The 8,112-nt window shown below is 53.2% G+C and overlaps 1 pseudogene; it reads right to left on the bottom strand.

Annotated features, from left to right (window-relative positions):
* Positions 1-6,735: 6,735 nt before the first annotated feature.
* Positions 6,736-8,112, bottom strand: LOC115677707 (uncharacterized; annotated as a pseudogene).

The raw sequence follows: 8,112 nt of genomic DNA, 5'->3' as shown, positions 1-8,112 counted from the left end.
GATACTTGAATGTCAAGCATGTCTTGTAATAATCATAAGGTGACCTTTAGGGGCGATGACTACTTTTACTAAGATTTGCAAAGTTCATTAGATGAATTCAAGCCTCGGACTAATTTCGGCTACTTTTCATGTTACAGCTACAACGACCGAAGATCCGCAGCAACAGTTCGGTCGCTGCCAGCAAAGATGCGAGCAACAGCAGGGTAGCAAACCGCAGCACAAGCAGTGCCAACAAGAATGCGAACGGCAGTTCCGGGCGCAACAAGGAGGTAAGCAAAGGTCGAGGAACCCTCGAGAACAAGAAGAGGAGGAGGAGTGGGAAATAGGAGAGAGCGAGGACAATCCGTACTACTTCCATTCGCGCACGCTCCGGAGCCGATTCTGTAACGACCTGGGTCCTACTCTCAAGATATTGTCCAATTTGAACACTAAGTCCTCATGGTTTTGTTCCTCCGAGAGCAGCCCATGCTACCCCCAGAAAATGCCTCTTGCAAGTTAAGGTTTCCCAAGCCTTTATAAGCAAGCTCAAGGCTCCCTCCCTAGGAGATGTGGGACAGGAGACATGCCCCCCATTGTCATCCTAGAAGCCTGTCGAAAGCCACTCCTTGTCCAGGCCCTTTTGGTCCCGGCGACCACTACCCGCCCTCGTCGGACCGGGTCGTTACATTCTCCCCTCCATTGAGCACAGCGTCCTCGCTGTAACCCCACACACGGTCGGGAGTCGGCTCTGATACCACCTGTAACGATCTGGGTCCCATTCGTAAGATATTGTCCGCATTATACACTAAGTTCTCACGATTTTGTTCCTCCAAGAGCAAACCATACTACCCCCAGAAAAGACCTCTTGCAAGTTAAGGTTTTCCAAGCGTTTATAAGCAAGCCCAAGGCTCCCTCCCTAGGCGATGTGGGATAGAAGACATGCCCTCCCTTGCCATCCTACAAGCTTGCCGGAAGCCGCTCCTTGTCCAGGCCCTTTTGGCCCCGTCGACCACTCCCCGCCCTCGTCGGACCGAGTCGTTACATTCTCCCCTCCTTCGAGCAAAACGTCCTCGCTGTGGCCCCACACGCGGTCGGGAGTCGGCTCTGATACCACCCGTAACGACCTGGGTCCAACTCGCAAGATATTGTCCGCTTTGGACACTAAGTTCTCACGGTTTTGTTCCTCCAAAGGCAGCCCATACTACTCCCGGAAAAGGCCTCTTGCAAGTTAAGGTTTCCCAAGCCTCTATAAGCAAGCCCAAGGCTCCCTCCCTAGGCGATGTGGGACAGAAGACATGCCCCATCTTGCTATCCTAGAAGCCTACCGGAAGCCGCTCATTGTCTAGGCCATTTTGGCCTCGGCGACCACTACCCGCCCTCGTCGGACCGGGTCGTTACATTCTCCCCTCCTTCGAGCACAGCGTCCTCTTTGCGGCCCCATACGCGATCGGGAGTCCGCTCTGATACCACCTGCAACGACCTGGGTCCCACTTGCAAGATATTGTCCGCTTTATACACTAAGTCCACACGGTTTTGTTCCTCCGAGGGCAGCCCATACTATCCATAGAAAAGGCCTCTTGCAAGTTAAGGTCTCCCAAGCTTTTGTAAGTAAGCTCAAGTCTCCCTCCCTAGGCGATGCGGGACAGGAAACAAGCCCCCCATTGCCATCCTAGAAGCCTACCGGAAGCCGCTCCTTGTCAAGGCCCTTTTGGCCCCAGCGATTACTTCCCGCCCTCGTCGGACCGGGTCGATGCATTATCCCCTCCTTCGAGCATAGCATCCTCGCTGTGGCCCCACACGCGGTCAGGAGTCGGCTCTGATACCACCTGTAACGACCTGGGTCCCACTCGCAAGATATTGTCCCCCCTTTTGAACACTAAGTCCTCACGGTTTTGTTCTTCCGAGGGCAGCCCAGACTACCCCCAGAATAGGCCTATTGCAAGTTAAGGTTTCCCAAGCTTTTATAAGCAAGCTCAAATCTCCCTCCCTAGGCGATGTGGGACAGGAGGCATGCCTCCCCTTGCCATCCTAGAAGCCTACCGGAAGCCGCTCCTTGTCCAGGCTCTTTTGGCCACGGTGACCACTCCCCGGCCTCGTCGGACCGGGTCGTTACATTCTCCTCTCCTTCGAGCACAGCATCCGGCTGTGGCCCCACACGCGATCGGGAGTCGGCTTTAATACCACCTGTAATGATCTGTGTCCCACTCGCAAGATATTGTCCGCTTTGAACACTAAGTCCTCACGGTTTTGTTCCTACGAGGGCAGCCCATACTACCCCTAGAAAAGGCCTCTTGCAAGTTAGGATTTCCCAAGCCTTTATAAGCAAGCTCAAGGCTCTCTCCCTAGGCGATGTGGGACAAGAGACATGCCCCCCCTTGCCATCCTAGAAGCCTGCCGGAAGCCGCTCCTTGTCCAGGCCTTTTTGGTCCCGACGACCACTCCCCGCCCTCGTCGGACCGGATCGTTATATTCTCCCCTCCTTCGAGCACAGCGTCCTTGCTGTGGCCCCACACGCGGTCGGGAGTCGGCTCTGATACCAACTGTAACGACCTGGGTCCCACTCGCAAGATATTGTCCGCTTTGGACACTAAGTCCTCACAGTTTTGTTCTTCCGAGGGCAGCCCATACTATCCCCGGAAAAGTCCTCTTACAAGTTAAGGTTTCCCAAGCCTTTATAAGCAAGCTCAAGGCTCCCTCCCTAGGCGATGTAGGATAGGAGACATGCCCTCCCTTGCCATCCTAGAAGCCTGCCGAATGCCGCTCCTTGTCCAGGCCCTTTTGGCCCCGGCGACCACTCCCCGCCCTCGTCGGACCGGGACGTTATATTCTCCCCTCCTTCAAGAACAGCGTCCTCGCTGTGGCCCCACACGCAGTCGAGAGTCGACTCTGATACCACCTGTAACGACGTGGGTCCCACTCGTAAGATATTGTCCGCTTTGGACACTAAGTCGTCACGGTTTTGTTCCTCCGAGGGCAGCCCACACTACCCCCAGAAAATGCCTCCAGCAAGTGAAGGTTTCCCAAGCCTCTATAAGCAAGCTCAAGGCTTCCTCCCTAGGTGATGTGGGACAAGAGACAAGCCCCCCTTGCCATCCTAGACGCCTGCCGGAAGCTGCTCCTTGTCCAGGCCCTTTTGGCCCCGGCGACCACTCCCCGCCCTCGTCGGACCGGGTCGTTATATTCTCCCCTCCCTCGAGCACAGCGTCCTCGCTGTGGCCCCACACGCGGTCGAGAGTCGGCTCTGATATCACATGTAACGACCTGGGTCCCACTCGCAAGATATTATCCGCTTTGAACACTAAGTCCTCACGATTTTGTTCCTCCGAGAGCAGCCCATACTACTCCCAGAAAAGGCCTCTTGCAAGTTAAGGTTTCCCAAGCCTTTATAAGAAAGCTCAAGGTTCCCTCCCTAGGCGATGTGGGACTAGAGACATGCCCGTCCTTGCCATCCTAGAAGTCTGCCGGAAGTCGCTCCTTGTCTAGACCCTTTTGGGTTCGAAAACCACTCCCCGCCCTCGTCGGACCGGGTCGTTACATTCTCCCTTCCTTCGAGCACAGCGTCTTCACTGTGGCCCAACACATGGTCGGGAGTCGGCTCTGATACCACCTGTAATGAACTGGGTCGCACTCGCAAGATATTGTCCGCTTTGAACATTAAGTCCTCACGGTTTTGTTCTTCCGAGGGCAGCCCATACTACCCCCAGAAAAGGCCTCTTGAAAATTAAGGTTTCCCAAGCCTTTATAAGCAAGCTGAAGGCTCCCTCCCTAGGCGATATGGGACAGGAGACATGCCCCCCTTGCGATCCCGGAAGCCTACCGGAAGCCGCTCCTTGTCTAGGCTCTTTTGGACCCAGCGACCACTCCCCGCCCTTGTCGGACCGGGTCGTTACATTCTCCCCTCCTTCGAGCACAGCATCCTCGATGTGGCACCACACGCGGTCGGGACTTGGCTTTGATACCACTTGTAACAACCTGGGTTCCACTCGCAAGATATTGTCCGCTTTGAACACTAAGTCCTCATGGTTTTGTTCCTCCGAGGGCAGCCCATACTACCCCTAGAAAAGGCATCTTGCAAGTTAAGATTTCCCAAGCCTTTATAAGCAAGCTCAAGGCTCCCTCCCTGGGCGATGTGGGACAGGAGACATGCCCCCCTTTGCCATCCTAGAAGCCTGCCGGAAGCCGCTCCTTGTCCAGGCCCTTTTGGCCCCGACGACCACTTCCCGCTCTCGTCGTGCCGGGTCGTTACATTCTCCCCTTCTTCGAGCACAGCGTTCTCGCTGTGGCCCCACACGCGGTCGGGAGTCGGCTCTGATACCACCTGTAACGATCTGGGTCCCACTCGCAAAATATTGTCCGCTTTGAACACTAAGTCCTCACAGTTTTGTTCTTCCAAGGGCAGCCCATACTACCCCCAGAAAAGGCCTCTTGCAAGTTAAGGTTTCTCAAGCCTTTATAAGCAAGCTCAAGGCTCCCTCCCTAGGCGATGTGGGACAGGAGACATGCCCCCCCTTGCCATCCGAGAAGGCTACTGGAAGCCGCTCCTTGTCCGGCCCTTTTGGCCCGGGCGACCACTCCCCGTCCTCGTCGGACCGGGTCGTTACATTCTTCCCTCCTTCAGGCACAGCGTTCTCGCTGTGGCCCCACACGCCGTCGAGAGTCGGCTGTAATACCACCTGTAACGACCTAGGTCCCACTCGCAAGATATTATCCGCTTTGGACAATAAGTCCTCACGTTTTGTTCCTCCGAGGGCAACCCATACTACCCCAAGAAAAGGCCTCTTGCAAGTTAAGGTTTCCCAAGCCTTTATAAGCAAGCCCAAGGCTCCCTCCCTAGGCGATGTGGAACAGGAGACATGCCCTCCCTTGCCAACCTAGAAGCCTGCCGGAAGCCGCTCCTTGTCCATGCCCTTTTGGCCCTAGCGTTTACTCCCCGCCCTCGTCAGACTGAGTCGTTACATTCTTCCCTCCTTCGAGCACAGCGTCCTCGCTGTGGCCCCACACATGGTCGGGAGTAGGCTCTGATACCACCTGTAACGACCTGGGTCCCACTCGCAAGTTATATTCCGCTTTGGACACTAAGTCCTCACGGTTTTATTCCTCTGAAGGCAGCCCATACTACCCCCTAAAGGCCTCGTGCAAATTATAGTTTCCCAAGCCTTTATAAGCAAGCTCAAGGCTCCCTCCCTAGGCGATGTGGGACAGGAGACATGCCCTCCCTTGCCATCCTAGAAGCCTGCCGTAAGCCGCTCCTTGTCTGGGCCCTTTTGGCCCCAGCGACCACTCCCCGCCCTCGTCCGACCGGGTCGTTACATTCTCCCCTCCTTCGAGCACAGCATCCTCACTGTGGCCCCACACGCGGTCGGGAGTCGGCTCTGATACCACCTGTAACGACCTGGGTCCCACTCACAAGATATTGTTCGCTTTGGACACTGAGTCCTCACGGTTTTATTCCTCCGAGGGCAGCCCATACCACCCCCAAAAAAGGCCTCTTGCAAGTTAAGATTTCCCAAGCCTTTATAAGCAAGCCTAAGGCTCCCTCTCTATGCGATACGGGACAAGAGACATGCCCCCCCTTGCCATCCTAGAAGCCTGCCGGAAGCCGCTCTTTATCCAGGCCCTTTTGGCCCCGACGACCACTCCCTACCCTCGTTGGACCGGGTCGTTACATTCTCCCCTTCTTCGAGCACAGCGTCCTCGCTTTGGCCTCACACGCGGTCGGGAATCGGCTCTGATACCACCTGTAACGACCTGGGTCCCACTCGCAAGATATTGTCCGCTTTTGACACTAAGTCCTCACGGTTTTGTTCCTCTGATGTCAGCCCATACTACCCCCAGAAAAGGCCTCTTGCAAGTTAAGGTTTCCCAAGCCTTTATAAGCAAGTCCAAGAACCCCTCCCTAGGCGATGTGGGACAGAAGACATGCCCCCCTTGCCATCCTAGAAGCCTGCCAGAAGCCGCTCCTTGTTGAGGCCCTTTTGGCCCTGGCGACCACTCCCCGCCCTCGTCGGACCGGGTCGTGACAGAACCAGGGCAAACATTTTCTCAGGTACGATGAATGCATCTTTCTCTGTTTTCGTTGGTCAACAACCAACCTCATAGTTGTTCATCTTTTTTAATTTTAGACCTTCCAGCTGTGTATAATCCCGCAAGGGGATTTTCACATCGAGAGCACCTTCTTCATGGCGAACCCTGCACCGGCACCGGCACCGGCACCGGCACCGGCACCGCACTCGCACCCGCACTCCGCACCTCGCACCTCGCACCCGCACCCGACTGACCGACCGACAATGGCACACCGCACCGCACCTGACCGCACCGGTTGTGGAACAAGGGGAAAGGGAAAGCAGCAGTAATGAAGACAGTGTAGTCAGTATAGACTGAGTGGAGATAGACAGGATGGAGGGTAATGTTAGGCAACAAACTCTATCTCACACTTCAACAAACCCCTAGCTAAAGACAATTATTTCGGTTTCTTTTCCACCGCCTTCATAAGGCTTGGTCTTGTTGCTTTTTTTTTTCTGGTTTCTTTAGATTTCACGGGTGCAATGCAGCTCATGTGGACTTGTGTTTTGCGGTTTGTTAATATTGACTAGAGTTTATTAGTTTTTTTAAATGCCGCATTGGTTCTCGGCTAATTCTGTCAACTCCAATATGCATCCATTATAGCAGACTTGCGCGTAAAATTTTCAGCATGTGGAGGCAACGCTAAAAATACATCAACGCATCGAAAGACCAGCTATGAGGGAAGCCTCCTGATTAGAATGAATTTGCCGAATTCTGGTTTCTGCTTTGTCTGGATGGCCATACTTTTCCCCCAGAAGAAAGTGACCGGTTCATCGGAACAGGTCCCTTCTGTTGTGACTGCCCAAAAGAAGAAAATTTCACCACTCTGCACATTTTTTAACATTCACCATCTTGTCTGGAAGCGACTTTAAAATTCAAACTCTTTGTTTGTTTCGGCCGAGTTTTTAGGATGCCTTCGGCTGGGGATATGGTAATATATGCAGATAATGACTGTCTTGCCGATTCAGTCTCTGTATCCGTGACCCTTCTATGTCCTTCACTACCCAAATTACTTGGAACGAGGACTTCACAACTCTCTCCACTCCAAACACTCGGAACCTTGTTTACATTTTCGCAAATTATTCTATCATCCATATGTAAAGTGCTAACTCCATCATCTTGACTTGCACTGTCACTGCTTTCAACTCTTGCTTGAGTGTTTTCACTCTTACCATGACTCTCAATCATCAAATTCGCTTCCCTAGAGCCTAAATTGTTCAGTCTAGGCTCTTCCACATCAACACCTATGCGGCCATTCCTAGCCTCTTTGACTATCGGCGTACAACATAGTGGACGATTCTTATGAGACCTCAACCAAGTATCAATGCAAGGGACATGAAATGCATGGCTACACTTGGGCAAAAGCCGGAGATTCTCGCCATCTTCGAACTCACCGAGACAGACAGAGCACTCTGTCCCTTTGATCAGCCCTTCGCCCTTCTTGTACTCGAAAGCCATAACAGAATCGATGATGGATTGATCGAGGCCAATCGTGCGAATGAACCCTATCGAGTGGTCTAGGGGCGGTCCGTGGTCTTCATCCAAGAACTCTTGCTAGGTATGAAAAAGAATCGGTGCGTCGCTTCTCCTCCTTGAGCTGTTCTGCTTCAGATAGTGCTTCACTAGGATCAAATAGAGGATCCCTATCAAGAGAACAGAGCCAAGACAATAAGGTATGATGCTTTTGCTATCTTGGAGCAGACTCTTGCCGAATTTGTGCTTCAAAGGAGGTTGCGGCAGCGGAAGCGGAAGTGGCAGCAATGGTGGTGGCATTGGAAAAGGAGGACAATTTTCGAGAGGTTTAGGGTCTGGGCTCTGATTGGGTGAAAGCAGAAGCTTTCTGCGAGGAAAAGCCATTGAGCAAGGGATGGACCATAACCGAATAGAGGGGTGGTAAAGAATTTTCAGTTCAAGCGAGAGTTTTTGAACAAGCCCTGAAAGGAGATGTTGACCATTTGGAAAATAAAGGCGAGAGAGTCGTTTTCATGGAAGACTCGAAGCATTTACTTGGCGCGTTCGTCTTGGCGTTTGTTTTGTGGGTCAGATACTCGTTGGAAAGGACAAGGTCAT

Source organism: Syzygium oleosum, unplaced genomic scaffold (genome assembly GCF_021117445.2).
Source record: "Syzygium oleosum isolate NSW1041296 unplaced genomic scaffold, Sole_v2.1 Sole_v2.01, whole genome shotgun sequence".
Taxonomy (NCBI): Eukaryota; Viridiplantae; Streptophyta; class Magnoliopsida; order Myrtales; family Myrtaceae; genus Syzygium; species Syzygium oleosum.
The sequence above is the reverse complement of the archived record's forward strand: the minus strand, read 5'-3'. Positions and strand labels throughout refer to the sequence as shown.